Raw genomic sequence first — 17,325 nt, 5'->3', positions numbered from 1 at the left:
CCACGCCGTTGCAAGTCTCAATACTTTTTGCATACATTTTTTGAGGGCATAGTGCTTCAGTGTGTTAATTCTTTGGAGCATCCACCACAATTCCTCAGAGTGGCTTGCTTCTAGCGAATGGAGCGCCACGCAGCGGCGAGTCTCATTACTTTCTGGACACATACTGTGTGTGAGCATAGTGCTTCAGTGCGTTAATTCTTTGGATCATTCACTACAATGCCTCCGGGTAGCTTGCTTCTAGCGAGTGGAGCGCCACGAGGATGCAAGTCTCATTAGTTTCTGCATATACTTTATGAGGGCATAGTGCTTCAGTGCGTTAATTGTTTGGTTCATCAAACAAAATCCCTCCTTTTAGCTTGGTTCTTGCGAATGGAGCGCAACGCAGTGCCGAGTCTCATTACTTTCTGGACACATACTGCGTGTGAGCATAGTGCTTCAGCGCGATAATTGTTTGGATCATCCACTACAATCTTTCCGGGTATCTTGCTTCTAAGGAATTGAGCGCCACACAGCGGCGAGTCTCATTAATTTCTGCTTACACTATACGAGGGCGTAGCGCTTCAGTGCGTTAATTGTTTAGAACATCCACAACAATGCCTCCGGGTAGCTTGCTTCTAGCGAATGGAGCGCCACGCAGCGGCGAGTCTCATTACTTTCTGCACACACACTGTATGTGAGCATAGTGCTTCAGTGCGTTAATTCTTTGGATCAACCACCACAATTTCTCTGGGTAGCTTGCTTCTGGCGAATGGAGCGCCACAGTGCGGCGAGTCTCATTACTTTCTGGACACATACTGTGTGTGAGGATAGTGCTTCAGTGCGTTAATTCTTTGAATCAACCACCACAATCCCTTCGGGTAGCTTGCTTCTAGAGAATGGAGCGCCACGCCGTGGCAAGTGTCAATACTTTTTACATACAGTTTATGAGGGCATAGTGCTTCAGTGTGTTAATTCTTTGTGTCATCCACCACAATTTCTCTGGGTAGCTTGCTTCTGGCGAATGGAGCGCCACAGTGCGGCGAGTCTCATTACTTTCTGGACACATACTGTGTGTGAGGATAGTGCTTCAGTGCGTTAATTCTTTGAATCAACCACCACAATCCCTTCGGGTAGCTTGCTTCTAGAGAATGGAGCGCCACGGGGAGGCAAGTGTCAATACTTTTTACATACAGTTTATGAGGGCATAGTGCTTCAGTGTGTTAATTCTTTGTGTCATCCACCACAATTTCTCTGGGTAGCTTGCTTCTGGCGAATGGAGCGCCACAGTGCGGCGAGTCTCATTACTTTCTGCACACATACTGTGTGTGAGGATAGTGCTTCAGTGCGTTAATTCTTTGAATCAACCACCACAATCCCTTCGGGTAGCTTGCTTCTAGAGAATGGAGCGCCACGGGGAGGCAAGTGTCAATACTTTTTACATACAGTTTATGAGGGCATAGTGCTTCAGTGTGTTAATTCTTTTTGTCATCCACCACAATTTCTCTGGGTAGCTTGCTTCTGGCGAATGGAGCGCCACAGTGCGTCGAGTCTCATTACTTTCTGGACACATACTGTGTGTGAGGATAGTGCTTCAGTGCGTTAATTCTTTGAATCAACCACCACAATCCCTTCGGGTAGCTTGCTTCTAGAGAATGGAGCGCCACGGGGAGGCAAGTGTCAATACTTTTTACATACAGTTTATGAGGGCATAGTGCTTCAGTGTGTTAATTCTTTGTGTCATCCACCACAATTTCTCTGGGTAGCTTGCTTCTGGCGAATGGAGCGCCACAGTGCGGCGAGTCTCATTACTTTCTGGACACATACTGTGTGTGAGGATAGTGCTTCAGTGCGTTAATTCTTTGAATCAACCACCACAATCCCTTCGGGTAGCTTGCTTCTAGAGAATGGAGCGCCACGGGGAGGCAAGTGTCAATACTTTTTACATACATTTTATGAGGGCATAGTGCTTCAGTGTGTTAATTCTTTGTGTCATCCACCACAATTTCTCTGGGTAGCTTGCTTCTGGCGAATGGAGCGCCACAGTGCGGCGAGTCTCATTACTTTCTGGACACATACTGTGTGTGAGGATAGTGCTTCAGTGCGTTAATTCTTTGAATCAACCACCACAATCCCTTCGGGTAGCTTGCTTCTAGAGAATGGAGCGCCACGCCGTGGCAAGTGTCAACACTTTTTACATACAGTTTATGAGGGCATAGTGCTTCAGTGTGTTAATTCTTTGTGTCATCCACCACAATTTCTCTGGGTAGCTTGCTTCTGGCGAATGAAGCGCCACAGTGCGGCGAGTCTCATTACTTTCTGGACACATACTGTGCGTGAGCATAGTGCTTCAGTGCGTTAATTCTTTGAATCAACCACCACAATCCCTTCGGGTAGCTTGCTTCTAGAGAATGGAGCGCCACGCCGTGGCAAGTGTCAACACTTTTTACATACAGTTTATGAGGGCATAGTGCTTCAGTGTGTTAATTCTTTGTGTCATCCACCACAATTTCTCTGGGTAGCTTGCTTCTGGCGAATGAAGCGCCACAGTGCGGCGAGTCTCATTACTTTCTGGACACATACTGTGCGTGAGCATAGTGCTTCAGTGCGTTAATTCTTTGAATCAACCACCACAATCCCTTCGGGTAGCTTGCTTCTAGAGAATGGAGCGCCACGCCGTGGCAAGTGTCAACACTTTTTACATACAGTTTATGAGGGCATAGTGCTTCAGTGTGTTAATTCTTTGTGTCATCCACCACAATATCTCTGGGTAGCTTGCTTCTAGAGAATGGAGCGCCATACCGTGGCAAGTGTCAATACTTTTTGCATACAGTTTATGAGGGCATAGTGCTTCAGTGTGTTAATTCTTTGTGTCATCCACCACAATTTCTCTGGGTAGCTTGCTTCTGGCGAATGAAGCGCCACAGTGCGGCGAGTCTCATTACTTTCTGGACACATACTGTGCGTGAGCATAGTGCTTCAGTGCGTTAATTCTTTGAATCAACCACCACAATCCCTTCGGGTAGCTTGCTTCTAGAGAATGGAGCGCCACGCCGTGGCAAGTGTCAACACTTTTTACATACAGTTTATGAGGGCATAGTGCTTCAGTGTGTTAATTCTTTGTGTCATCCACCACAATATCTCTGGGTAGCTTGCTTCTAGAGAATGGAGCGCCATACCGTGGCAAGTGTCAATACTTTTTGCATACAGTTTATGAGGGCATAGTGCTTCAGTGTGTTAATTCTTTGTGTCATCCACCACAATTTCTCTGGGTAGCTTGCTTCTGGCGAATGAAGCGCCACAGTGCGGCGAGTCTCATTACTTTCTGGACACATACTGTGCGTGAGCATAGTGCTTCAGTGCGTTAATTCTTTGAATCAACCACCACAATCCCTTCGGGTAGCTTGCTTCTAGAGAATGGAGCGCCACGCCGTGGCAAGTGTCAACACTTTTTACATACAGTTTATGAGGGCATAGTGCTTCAGTGTGTTAATTCTTTGTGTCATCCACCACAATATCTCTGGGTAGCTTGCTTCTGGCGAATGGAGCGCCACAGTGCGGCGAGTCTCATTACTTTCTGGACACATACTGTGCGTGAGCATAGTGCTTCAGTGCGTTAATTCTTTGAATCAACCACCACAATCCCTTCGGGTAGCTTGCTTCTAGAGAATGGAGCGCCACGCCGTGGCAAGTGTCAACACTTTTTACATACAGTTTATGAGGGCATAGTGCTTCAGTGTGTTAATTCTTTGTGTCATCCACCACAATATCTCTGGGTAGCTTGCTTCTGGCGAATGAAGCGCCACAGTGCGGCGAGTCTCATTACTTTCTGGACACATACTGTGCGTGAGCATAGTGCTTCAGTGCGTTAATTCTTTGAATCAACCACCACAATCCCTTCGGGTAGCTTGCTTCTAGAGAATGGAGCGCCATACCGTGGCAAGTGTCAATACTTTTTGCATACAGTTTATGAGGGCATAGTGCTTCAGTGTGTTAATTCTTTGTGTCATCCACCACAATTTCTCTGGGTAGCTTGCTTCTGGCGAATGAAGCGCCACAGTGCGGCGAGTCTCATTACTTTCTGGACACATACTGTGCGTGAGCATAGTGCTTCAGTGCGTTAATTCTTTGAATCAACCACCACAATCCCTTCGGGTAGCTTGCTTCTAGAGAATGGAGCGCCACGCCGTGGCAAGTGTCAACACTTTTTACATACAGTTTATGAGGGCATAGTGCTTCAGTGTGTTAATTCTTTGTGTCATCCACCACAATATCTCTGGGTAGCTTGCTTCTAGAGAATGGAGCGCCATACCGTGGCAAGTGTCAATACTTTTTGCATACAGTTTATGAGGGCATAGTGCTTCAGTGTGTTAATTCTTTGTGTCATCCACCACAATTTCTCTGGGTAGCTTGCTTCTGGCGAATGAAGCGCCACAGTGCGGCGAGTCTCATTACTTTCTGGACACATACTGTGCGTGAGCATAGTGCTTCAGTGCGTTAATTCTTTGAATCAACCACCACAATCCCTTCGGGTAGCTTGCTTCTAGAGAATGGAGCGCCACGCCGTGGCAAGTGTCAACACTTTTTACATACAGTTTATGAGGGCATAGTGCTTCAGTGTGTTAATTCTTTGTGTCATCCACCACAATATCTCTGGGTAGCTTGCTTCTGGCGAATGGAGCGCCACAGTGCGGCGAGTCTCATTACTTTCTGGACACATACTGTGTGTGAGGATAGTGCTTCAGTGCTTTAATTCTTTGAATCAACCACCACAATCCCTTCGGGTAGCTTGCTTCTAGAGAATGGAGCGCCACGGGGAGGCAAGTGTCAATACTTTTTACATACAGTTTATGAGGGCATAGTGCTTCAGTGTGTTAATTCTTTGTGTCATCCACCACAATTTCTCTGGGTAGCTTGCTTCTGGCGAATGGAGCGCCACAGTGCGGCGAGTCTCATTACTTTCTGGACACATACTGTGTGTGAGGATAGTGCTTCAGTGCGTTAATTCTTTGAATCAACCACCACAATCCCTTCGGGTAGCTTGCTTCTAGAGAATGGAGCGCCACGGGGAGGCAAGTGTCAATACTTTTTACATACAGTTTATGAGGGCATAGTGCTTCAGTGTGTTAATTCTTTGTGTCATCCACCACAATTTCTCTGGGTAGCTTGCTTCTGGCGAATGGAGCGCCACAGTGCGGCGAGTCTCATTACTTTCTGGACACATACTGTGTGTGAGGATAGTGCTTCAGTGCGTTAATTCTTTGAATCAACCACCACAATCCCTTCGGGTAGCTTGCTTCTAGAGAATGGAGCGCCACGCCGTGGCAAGTGTCAAAACTTTTTACATACAGTTTATGAGGGCATAGTGCTTCAGTGTGTTAATTCTTTGTGTCATCCACCACAATTTCTCTGGGTAGCTTGCTTCTGGCGAATGAAGCGCCACAGTGCGGCGAGTCTCATTACTTTCTGCACACATACTGTGTGTGAGGATAGTGCTTCAGTGCGTTAATTCTTTGAATCAACCACCACAATCCCTTCGGGTAGCTCCCTTCTAGAGAATGGAGCGCCACGGGGAGGCAAGTGTCAATACTTTTTATATACAGTTTATGAGGGCATAGTGCTTCAGTGTGTTAATTCTTTGTGTCATCCACCACAATATCTCTGGGTAGCTTGCTTCTGGCGAATGGAGCGCCACAGTGCGGCGAGTCTCATTACTTTCTGGACACATACTGTGCGTGAGCATAGTGCTTCAGTGCGTTAATTCTTTGAATCAACCACCACAATCCCTTCGGGTAGCTTGCTTCTAGAGAATGGAGCGCCACGCCGTGGCAAGTGTCAACACTTTTTACATACAGTTTATGAGGGCATAGTGCTTCAGTGTGTTAATTCTTTGTGTCATCCACCACAATATCTCTGGGTAGCTTGCTTCTGGCGAATGGAGCGCCACAGTGCGGCGAGTCTCATTACTTTCTGGACACATACTGTGTGTGAAGATAGTGCTTCAGTGCGTTTATTCTTTGAATGAACCACCACAATCCCTTCGGGTAGCTTGCTTCTAGAGAATGGAGCGCCACGCCGTGGCAAGTGTCAATACTTTTTGCATACAGTTTATGAGGGCATAGTGCTTCAGTGTGTTAATTCTTTGTGTCATCCACCACAATTTCTCTGGGTAGCTTGCTTCTGGCGAATGAAGCGCCACAGTGCGGCGAGTCTCATTACTTTCTGGACACATACTGTGCGTGAGCATAGTGCTTCAGTGCGTTAATTCTTTGAATCAACCACCACAATCCCTTCGGGTAGCTTGCTTCTAGAGAATGGAGCGCCACGCCGTGGCAAGTGTCAACACTTTTTACATACAGTTTATGAGGGCATAGTGCTTCAGTGTGTTAATTCTTTGTGTCATCCACCACAATTTCTCTGGGTAGCTTGCTTCTGGCGAATGAAGCGCCACAGTGCGGCGAGTCTCATTACTTTCTGGACACATACTGTGCGTGAGCATAGTGCTTCAGTGCGTTAATTCTTTGAATCAACCACCACAATCCCTTCGGGTAGCTTGCTTCTAGAGAATGGAGCGCCACGCCGTGGCAAGTGTCAACACTTTTTACATACAGTTTATGAGGGCATAGTGCTTCAGTGTGTTAATTCTTTGTGTCATCCACCACAATTTCTCTGGGTAGCTTGCTTCTGGCGAATGAAGCGCCACAGTGCGGCGAGTCTCATTACTTTCTGGACACATACTGTGCGTGAGCATAGTGCTTCAGTGCGTTAATTCTTTGAATCAACCACCACAATCCCTTCGGGTAGCTTGCTTCTAGAGAATGGAGCGCCACGCCGTGGCAAGTGTCAACACTTTTTACATACAGTTTATGAGGGCATAGTGCTTCAGTGTGTTAATTCTTTGTGTCATCCACCACAATTTCTCTGGGTAGCTTGCTTCTGGCGAATGAAGCGCCACAGTGCGGCGAGTCTCATTACTTTCTGGACACATACTGTGCGTGAGCATAGTGCTTCAGTGCGTTAATTCTTTGAATCAACCACCACAATCCCTTCGGGTAGCTTGCTTCTAGAGAATGGAGCGCCACGGGGAGGCAAGTGTCAACACTTTTTACATACAGTTTATGAGGGCATAGTGCTTCAGTGTGTTAATTCTTTGTGTCATCCACCACAATTTCTCTGGGTAGCTTGCTTCTGGCGAATGAAGCGCCACAGTGCGGCGAGTCTCATTACTTTCTGGACACATACTGTGCGTGAGCATAGTGCTTCAGTGCGTTAATTCTTTGAATCAACCACCACAATCCCTTCGGGTAGCTTGCTTCTAGAGAATGGAGCGCCACGCCGTGGCAAGTGTCAACACTTTTTACATACAGTTTATGAGGGCATAGTGCTTCAGTGTGTTAATTCTTTGTGTCATCCACCACAATTTCCCTGGGTAGCTTGCTTCTGGCGAATGGAGCGCCACATTGCGGCGAGTCTCATTACTTTCTGGACACATACTGTGTGTGAGGATAGTGCTTCAGTGCGTTAATTCTTTGAATCAACCACCACAATCCCTTCGGGTAGCTTGCTTCTAGAGAATGGAGCGCCACGGGGAGGCAAGTGTCAATACTTTTTACATACAGTTTATGAGGGCATAGTGCTTCAGTGTGTTAATTCTTTGTGTCATCCACCACAATTTCTCTGGGTAGCTTGCTTCTGGCGAATGGAGCGCCACAGTGCGGCGAGTCTCATTACTTTCTGGACACATACTGTGTGTGAGGATAGTGCTTCAGTGCGTTAATTCTTTGAATCAACCACCACAATCCCTTCGGGTAGCTTGCTTCTAGAGAATGGAGCGCAAAGCCGTGGCAAGTGTCAATACTTTTTACATACAGTTTATGAGGGCATAGTGCTTCAGTGTGTTAATTCTTTGTGTCATCCACCACAATTTCTCTGGGTAGCTTGCTTCTGGCGAATGGAGCGCCACAGTGCGGCGAGTCTCATTACTTTCTGGACACATACTGTGTGTGAGGATAGTGCTTCAGTGCGTTAATTCTTTGAATCAACCACCACAATCCCTTCGGGTAGCTTGCTTCTAGAGAATGGAGCGCCACGCCGTGGCAAATGTCAATACTTTTTGCATACAGTTTATGAGGGCATAGTGCTTCAGTGTGTTAATTCTTTGTGTCATCCACCACAATTTCTCTGGGTACCTTGCTTCTGGCGAATGGAGCGCCACAGTGCGGCGAGTCTCATTACTTTCTGGACACATACTATGTGTGAGGATAGTGCTTCAGTGCGTTAATTCTTTGAATCAACCACCACAATCCCTTCGGGTAGCTTGCTTCTAGAGAATGGAGCGCCACGGGGAGGCAAGTGTCAATACTTTTTACATACAGTTTATGAGGGCATAGTGGTTCAGTGTGTTAATTCTTTGTGTCATCCACCACAATTTCTCTGGGTAGCTTGCTTCTGGCGAATGGAGCGCCACAGTGCGGCGAGTCTCATTACTTTCTGGACACATACTGTGTGTGAGCATAGTGCTTCATTGCGTTAATTCTTTGGATCATTCACTACAATGCCTCCGGGTAGCTTGCTTCTAGCGAGTGGAGCGCCACGGGGAGGCAAGTCTCATTAGTTTCTGCATATACTTTATGAGGGCATAGTGCTTCAGTGCGTTAATTGTTTGGTTCATCCAACAAAATCCCTCCGGTTAGCTTGGTTCTTGCGAATGGAGCGCAACGCAGTGCCGTGTCTCATTACTTTCTGGACACATACTATGTGTGAGGATAGTGCTTCAGTGCGTTAATTCTTTGAATCAACCACCACAATAACTTCGGGTAGCTTGCTTCTAGAGAATGGAGCGCCACGGGGAGGCAAGTGTCAATACTTTTTACATACAGTTTATGAGGGCATAGTGCTTCAGTGTGTTAATTCTTTGTGTCATCCACCACAATATCTCTGGGTAGCTTGCTTCTGGCGAATGGAGCGCCACAGTGCGGCGAGTCTCATTACTTTCTGGACACATACTGTGCGTGAGCATAGTGCTTCAGTGCGTCAATTCTTTGGATCATGCACCACAATCCCTCCGGGTAGCTTTTTTCTAGCGAATGGAGCGGCACGCGGTGCCAAGTCTCATTACTATCTTCTTACACAATATGAAGGCATAGTGCTTCAGTGCGTTAATTCTTTGGATCATCCACCAGAATCCCTCCGGTCAGCTTGGTTCTTGCGAATGGAGCGCCATACCGTGGCAAGTGTCAATACTTTTTGCATACACTTTATGATGGCATAGTGCTTCATTGCGTTAATTTTTTGGATCATCCACCACAATCCCTCCGGGTAGCTTGCTTCTAGAGAATGGAGCGCCACGCCGTGGCAAGTGTCAATACTTTTTACATACAGTTTATGAGGCATAGTGCTTCAGTGTGTTAATTCTTTGTGTCATCCACCACAATTTCTCTGGGTAGCTTGCTTCTGGCGAATGGAGCGCCACAGTGCGGCGAGTCTCATTACTTTCTGGACACATACTGTGTGTGAGGATAGTGCTTCAGTGCGTTAATTCTTTGAATCTACCAGCACAATCCCTTCGGGTAGCTTGCTTCTAGAGAATGGAGCGCCACGCCGTGGCAAGTGTCAATACTTTTTACATACAGTTTATGAGGGCATAGTGCTTCAGTGTGTTAATTCTTTGTGTCATCCACCACAATTTCTCTGGGTAGCTTGCTTCTGGCGAATGGAGCGCCACAGTGCGGCGAGTCTCATTACTTTCTGGACACATACTGTGTGTGAGGATAGTGCTTCAGTGCGTTAATTCTTTGAATCAACCACCACAATCCCTTCGGGTAGCTTGCTTCTAGAGAATGGAGCGCCACGGGGAGGCAAGTGTCAATACTTTTTACATACAGTTTATGAGGGCATAGTGCTTCAGTGTGTTAATTCTTTGTGTCATCCACCACAATATCTCTGGGTAGCTTGCTTCTGGCGAATGGAGCGCCACAGTGCGGCGAGTCTCATTACTTTCTGGACACATACTGTGCGTGAGCATAGTGCTTCAGTGCGTCAATTCTTTGGATCATGCACCACAATCCCTCCGGGTAGCTTTTTTCTAGCGAATGGAGCGGCACGCGGTGCCAAGTCTCATTACTATCTTCTTACACAATATGAAGGCATAGTGCTTCAGTGCGTTAATTCTTTGGATCATCCACCAGAATCCCTCCGGTCAGCTTGGTTCTTGCGAATGGAGCGCCATACCGTGGCAAGTGTCAATACTTTTTACATACAGTTTATGAGGCATAGTGCTTCAGTGTGTTAATTCTTTGTGTCATCCACCACAATTTCTCTGGGTAGCTTGCTTCTGGCGAATGGAGCGCCACAGTGCGGCGAGTCTCATTACTTTCTGGACACATACTGTGTGTGAGGATAGTGCTTCAGTGCGTTAATTCTTTGAATCTACCAGCACAATCCCTTCGGGTAGCTTGCTTCTAGAGAATGGAGCGCCACGCCGTGGCAAGTGTCAATACTTTTTACATACAGTTTATGAGGGCATAGTGCTTCAGTGTGTTAATTCTTTGTGTCATCCACCACAATTTCTCTGGGTAGCTTGCTTCTGGCGAATGGAGCGCCACAGTGCGGCGAGTCTCATTACTTTCTGGACACATACTGTGTGTGAGGATAGTGCTTCAGTGCGTTAATTCTTTGAATCAACCACCACAATCCCTTCGGGTAGCTTGCTTCTAGAGAATGGAGCGCCACGGGGAGGCAAGTGTCAACACTTTTTACATACAGTTTATGAGGGCATAGTGCTTCAGTGTGTTAATTCTTTGTGTCATCCACCACAATTTCTCTGGGTAGCTTGCTTCTGGCGAATGGAGCGCCACAGTGCGGCGAGTCTCATTACTTTCTGGACACATACTGTGTGTGAGCATAGTGCTTCATTGCGTTAATTCTTTGGATCATTCACTACAATGCCTCCGGGTAGCTTGCTTCTAGCGAGTGGAGCGCCACGGGGAGGCAAGTCTCATTAGTTTCTGCATATACTTTATGAGGGCATAGTGCTTCAGTGCGTTAATTGTTTGGTTCATCCAACAAAATCCCTCCGGTTAGCTTGGTTCTTGCGAATGGAGCGCAACGCAGTGCCGTGTCTCATTACTTTCTGGACACATACTGCGTGTGAGCATAGTGCTTCAGCGCGATAATTGTTTGGATCATCCACTACAATCTTTCCGGGTATCTTGCTTCTAAGGAATTGAGCGCCACACAGCGGCGAGTCTCATTAATTTCTGCTTACACTATACGAGGGCATAGCGCTTCAGTGCGTTAATTGTTTAGAACATCCACAACAATGCCTCCGGGTAGCTTGCTTCTAGCGAATGGAGCGCCACGCAGCGGCGAATCTCATTACTTTCTGCACACACACTTTTTTTGAGCATAGTGCTTCAGTGCGTTAATTCTTTGGATCAACCACCACAATTTCTCTGGGTAGCTTGCTTCTGGCGAATGGAGCGCCACAGTGCGGCGAGTCTCATTACTTTCTGGACACATACTGTGTGTGAGGATAGTGCTTCAGTGCGTTAATTCTTTGAATCAACCACCACAATCCCTTCGGGTAGCTTGCTTCTAGAGAATGGAGCGCCACGCCGTGGCAAGTGTCAATACTTTTTACATACAGTTTATGAGGCATAGTGCTTCAGTGTGTTAATTCTTTGTGTCATCCACCACAATTTCTCTGGGTAGCTTGCTTCTGGCGAATGGAGCGCCACAGTGCGGCGAGTCTCATTACTTTCTGGACACATACTGTGTGTGAGGATAGTGCTTCAGTGCGTTAATTCTTTGAATCTACCAGCACAATCCCTTCGGGTAGCTTGCTTCTAGAGAATGGAGCGCCACGCCGTGGCAAGTGTCAATACTTTTTACATACAGTTTATGAGGGCATAGTGCTTCAGTGTGTTAATTCTTTGTGTCATCCACCACAATTTCTCTGGGTAGCTTGCTTCTGGCGAATGGAGCGCCACAGTGCGGCGAGTCTCATTACTTTCTGGACACATACTGTGCGTGAGCATAGTGCTTCAGTGCGTTAATTCTTTGAATCAACCACCACAATCCCTTCGGGTAGCTTGCTTCTAGAGAATGGAGCGCTACGCCGTGGCAAGTGTCAATACTTTTTACATACAGTTTATGAGGGCATAGTGCTTCAGTGTGTTAATTCTTTGTGTCATCCACCACAATTTCTCTGGGTAGCTTACTTCTAGCGAATGAAGCGCCACAGTGCGGCGAGTCTCATTACTTTCTGGACACATACTGTGTGTGAGGATAGTGCTTCAGTGCGTTAATTCTTTGAATCAACCACCAAAATCCCTTCGGGTAGCTTGCTTCTAGAGAATGGAGCGCCACGGGGAGGCAAGTGTCAATACTTTTTACATACAGTTTATGAGGGCATAGTGCTTCAGTGTGTTAATTCTTTGTGTCATCCACCACAATATCTCTGGGTAGCTTGCTTCTGGCGAATGGAGCGCCACAGTGCGGCGAGTCTCATTACTTTCTGGACACATACTGTGTGTGAGGATAGTGCTTCAGTGCGTTAATTCTTTGAATCAACCACCACAATCCCTTCGGGTAGCTTGCTTCTAGAGAATGGAGCGCCACGGGGAGGCAAGTGTCAATACTTTTTACATACAGTTTATGAGGGCATAGTGCTTCAGTGTGTTAATTCTTTGTGTCATCCACCACAATATCTCTGGGTAGCTTGCTTCTGGCGAATGAAGCGCCACAGTGCGGCGAGTCTCATTACTTTCTGGACACATACTGTGTGTGAGGATAGTGCTTCAGTGCGTTAATTCTTTGAATCAACCACCAAAATCCCTTCGGGTAGCTTGCTTCTAGAGAATGGAGCGCCACGGGGAGGCAAGTGTCAACACTTTTTACATACAGTTTATGAGGGCATAGTGCTTCAGTGTGTTAATTCTTTGTGTCATCCACCACAATTTCTCTGGGTAGCTTGCTTCTGGCGAATGAAGCGCCACAGTGCGGCGAGTCTCATTACTTTCTGGACACATACTGTGCGTGAGCATAGTGCTTCAGTGCGTTAATTCTTTGAATCAACCACCACAATCCCTTCGGGTAGCTTGCTTCTAGAGAATGGAGCGCCACGGGGAGGCAAGTGTCAATACTTTTTACATACAGTTTATGAGGGCATAGTGCTTCAGTGTGTTAATTCTTTGTGTCATCCACCACAATTTCTCTGGGTAGCTTGCTTCTGGCGAATGGAGCGCCACAGTGCGGCGAGTCTCATTACTTTCTGGACACATACTGTGTGTGAGGATAGTGCTTCAGTGCGTTAATTCTTTGAATCAACCACCACAATCCCTTCGGGTAGCTTGCTTCTAGAGAATGGAGCGCAAAGCCGTGGCAAGTGTCAATACTTTTTACATACAGTTTATGAGGGCATAGTGCTTCAGTGTGTTAATTCTTTGTGTCATCCACCACAATTTCTCTGGGTAGCTTGCTTCTGGCGAATGGAGCGCCACAGTGCGGCGAGTCTCATTACTTTCTGGACACATACTGTGTGTGAGGATAGTGCTTCAGTGCGTTAATTCTTTGAATCAACCACCACAATCCCTTCGGGTAGCTTGCTTCTAGAGAATGGAGCGCCACGCCGTGGCAAATGTCAATACTTTTTGCATACAGTTTATGAGGGCATAGTGCTTCAGTGTGTTAATTCTTTGTGTCATCCACCACAATTTCTCTGGGTAGCTTGCTTCTGGCGAATGGAGCGCCACAGTGCGGCGAGTCTCATTACTTTCTGGACACATACTATGTGTGAGGATAGTGCTTCAGTGCGTTAATTCTTTGAATCAACCACCACAATCCCTTCCGGTAGCTTGCTTCTAGCGAGTGGAGCGCCACGGGGAGGCAAGTCTCATTAGTTTCTGCATATACTTTATGAGGGCATAGTGCTTCAGTGCGTTAATTGTTTGGTTCATCCAACAAAATCCCTCCGGTTAGCTTGGTTCTTGCGAATGGAGCGCAACGCAGTGCCGTGTCTCATTACTTTCTGGACACATACTATGTGTGAGGATAGTGCTTCAGTGCGTTAATTCTTTGAATCAACCACCACAATAACTTCGGGTAGCTTGCTTCTAGAGAATGGAGCGCCACGGGGAGGCAAGTGTCAATACTTTTTACATACAGTTTATGAGGGCATAGTGCTTCAGTGTGTTAATTCTTTGTGTCATCCACCACAATATCTCTGGGTAGCTTGCTTCTGGCGAATGGAGCGCCACAGTGCGGCGAGTCTCATTACTTTCTGGACACATACTGTGCGTGAGCATAGTGCTTCAGTGCGTCAATTCTTTGGATCATGCACCACAATCCCTCCGGGTAGCTTTTTTCTAGCGAATGGAGCGGCACGCGGTGCCAAGTCTCATTACTATCTTCTTACACAATATGAAGGCATAGTGCTTCAGTGCGTTAATTCTTTGGATCATCCACCAGAATCCCTCCGGTCAGCTTGGTTCTTGCGAATGGAGCGCCATACCGTGGCAAGTGTCAATACTTTTTGCATACACTTTATGATGGCATAGTGCTTCATTGCGTTAATTTTTTGGATCATCCACCACAATCCCTCCGGGTAGCTTGCTTCTAGAGAATGGAGCGCCACGCCGTGGCAAGTGTCAATACTTTTTACATACAGTTTATGAGGCATAGTGCTTCAGTGTGTTAATTCTTTGTGTCATCCACCACAATTTCTCTGGGTAGCTTGCTTCTGGCGAATGGAGCGCCACAGTGCGGCGAGTCTCATTACTTTCTGGACACATACTGTGTGTGAGGATAGTGCTTCAGTGCGTTAATTCTTTGAATCTACCAGCACAATCCCTTCGGGTAGCTTGCTTCTAGAGAATGGAGCGCCACGCCGTGGCAAGTGTCAATACTTTTTACATACAGTTTATGAGGGCATAGTGCTTCAGTGTGTTAATTCTTTGTGTCATCCACCACAATTTCTCTGGGTAGCTTGCTTCTGGCGAATGGAGCGCCACAGTGCGGCGAGTCTCATTACTTTCTGGACACATACTGTGTGTGAGGATAGTGCTTCAGTGCGTTAATTCTTTGAATCAACCACCACAATCCCTTCGGGTAGCTTGCTTCTAGAGAATGGAGCGCCACGGGGAGGCAAGTGTCAATACTTTTTACATACAGTTTATGAGGGCATAGTGCTTCAGTGTGTTAATTCTTTGTGTCATCCACCACAATATCTCTGGGTAGCTTGCTTCTGGCGAATGGAGCGCCACAGTGCGGCGAGTCTCATTACTTTCTGGACACATACTGTGCGTGAGCATAGTGCTTCAGTGCGTCAATTCTTTGGATCATGCACCACAATCCCTCCGGGTAGCTTTTTTCTAGCGAATGGAGCGGCACGCGGTGCCAAGTCTCATTACTATCTTCTTACACAATATGAAGGCATAGTGCTTCAGTGCGTTAATTCTTTGGATCATCCACCAGAATCCCTCCGGTCAGCTTGGTTCTTGCGAATGGAGCGCCATACCGTGGCAAGTGTCAATACTTTTTACATACAGTTTATGAGGCATAGTGCTTCAGTGTGTTAATTCTTTGTGTCATCCACCACAATTTCTCTGGGTAGCTTGCTTCTGGCGAATGGAGCGCCACAGTGCGGCGAGTCTCATTACTTTCTGGACACATACTGTGTGTGAGGATAGTGCTTCAGTGCGTTAATTCTTTGAATCTACCAGCACAATCCCTTCGGGTAGCTTGCTTCTAGAGAATGGAGCGCCACGCCGTGGCAAGTGTCAATACTTTTTACATACAGTTTATGAGGGCATAGTGCTTCAGTGTGTTAATTCTTTGTGTCATCCACCACAATTTCTCTGGGTAGCTTGCTTCTGGCGAATGGAGCGCCACAGTGCGGCGAGTCTCATTACTTTCTGGACACATACTGTGTGTGAGGATAGTGCTTCAGTGCGTTAATTCTTTGAATCAACCACCACAATCCCTTCGGGTAGCTTGCTTCTAGAGAATGGAGCGCCACGGGGAGGCAAGTGTCAACACTTTTTACATACAGTTTATGAGGGCATAGTGCTTCAGTGTGTTAATTCTTTGTGTCATCCACCACAATTTCTCTGGGTAGCTTGCTTCTGGCGAATGGAGCGCCACAGTGCGGCGAGTCTCATTACTTTCTGGACACATACTGTGTGTGAGCATAGTGCTTCATTGCGTTAATTCTTTGGATCATTCACTACAATGCCTCCGGGTAGCTTGCTTCTAGCGAGTGGAGCGCCACGGGGAGGCAAGTCTCATTAGTTTCTGCATATACTTTATGAGGGCATAGTGCTTCAGTGCGTTAATTGTTTGGTTCATCCAACAAAATCCCTCCGGTTAGCTTGGTTCTTGCGAATGGAGCGCAACGCAGTGCCGTGTCTCATTACTTTCTGGACACATACTGCGTGTGAGCATAGTGCTTCAGCGCGATAATTGTTTGGATCATCCACTACAATCTTTCCGGGTATCTTGCTTCTAAGGAATTGAGCGCCACACAGCGGCGAGTCTCATTAATTTCTGCTTACACTATACGAGGGCATAGCGCTTCAGTGCGTTAATTGTTTAGAACATCCACAACAATGCCTCCGGGTAGCTTGCTTCTAGCGAATGGAGCGCCACGCAGCGGCGAATCTCATTACTTTCTGCACACACACTTTTTTTGAGCATAGTGCTTCAGTGCGTTAATTCTTTGGATCAACCACCACAATTTCTCTGGGTAGCTTGCTTCTGGCGAATGGAGCGCCACAGTGCGGCGAGTCTCATTACTTTCTGGACACATACTGTGTGTGAGGATAGTGCTTCAGTGCGTTAATTCTTTGAATCAACCACCACAATCCCTTCGGGTAGCTTGCTTCTAGAGAATGGAGCGCCACGCCGTGGCAAGTGTCAATACTTTTTACATACAGTTTATGAGGCATAGTGCTTCAGTGTGTTAATTCTTTGTGTCATCCACCACAATTTCTCTGGGTAGCTTGCTTCTGGCGAATGGAGCGCCACAGTGCGGCGAGTCTCATTACTTTCTGGACACATACTGTGTGTGAGGATAGTGCTTCAGTGCGTTAATTCTTTGAATCTACCAGCACAATCCCTTCGGGTAGCTTGCTTCTAGAGAATGGAGCGCCACGGGGAGGCAAGTGTCAATACTTTTTACATACAGTTTATGAGGGCATAGTGCTTCAGTGTGTTAATTCTTTGTGTCATCCACCACAATTTCTCTGGGTAGCTTGCTTCTGGCGAATGGAGCGCCACAGTGCGGCGAGTCTCATTACTTTCTGGACACATACTGTGCGTGAGCATAGTGCTTCAGTGCGTTAATTCTTT

Source organism: Thermobia domestica, chromosome 6 (genome assembly GCF_964235325.1).
Source record: "Thermobia domestica chromosome 6, izTheDome1.hap1.1, whole genome shotgun sequence".
In the NCBI taxonomy this organism is placed as follows: domain Eukaryota; kingdom Metazoa; phylum Arthropoda; class Insecta; order Zygentoma; family Lepismatidae; genus Thermobia; species Thermobia domestica.
Note: the sequence above shows the minus strand (reverse complement) of the source record.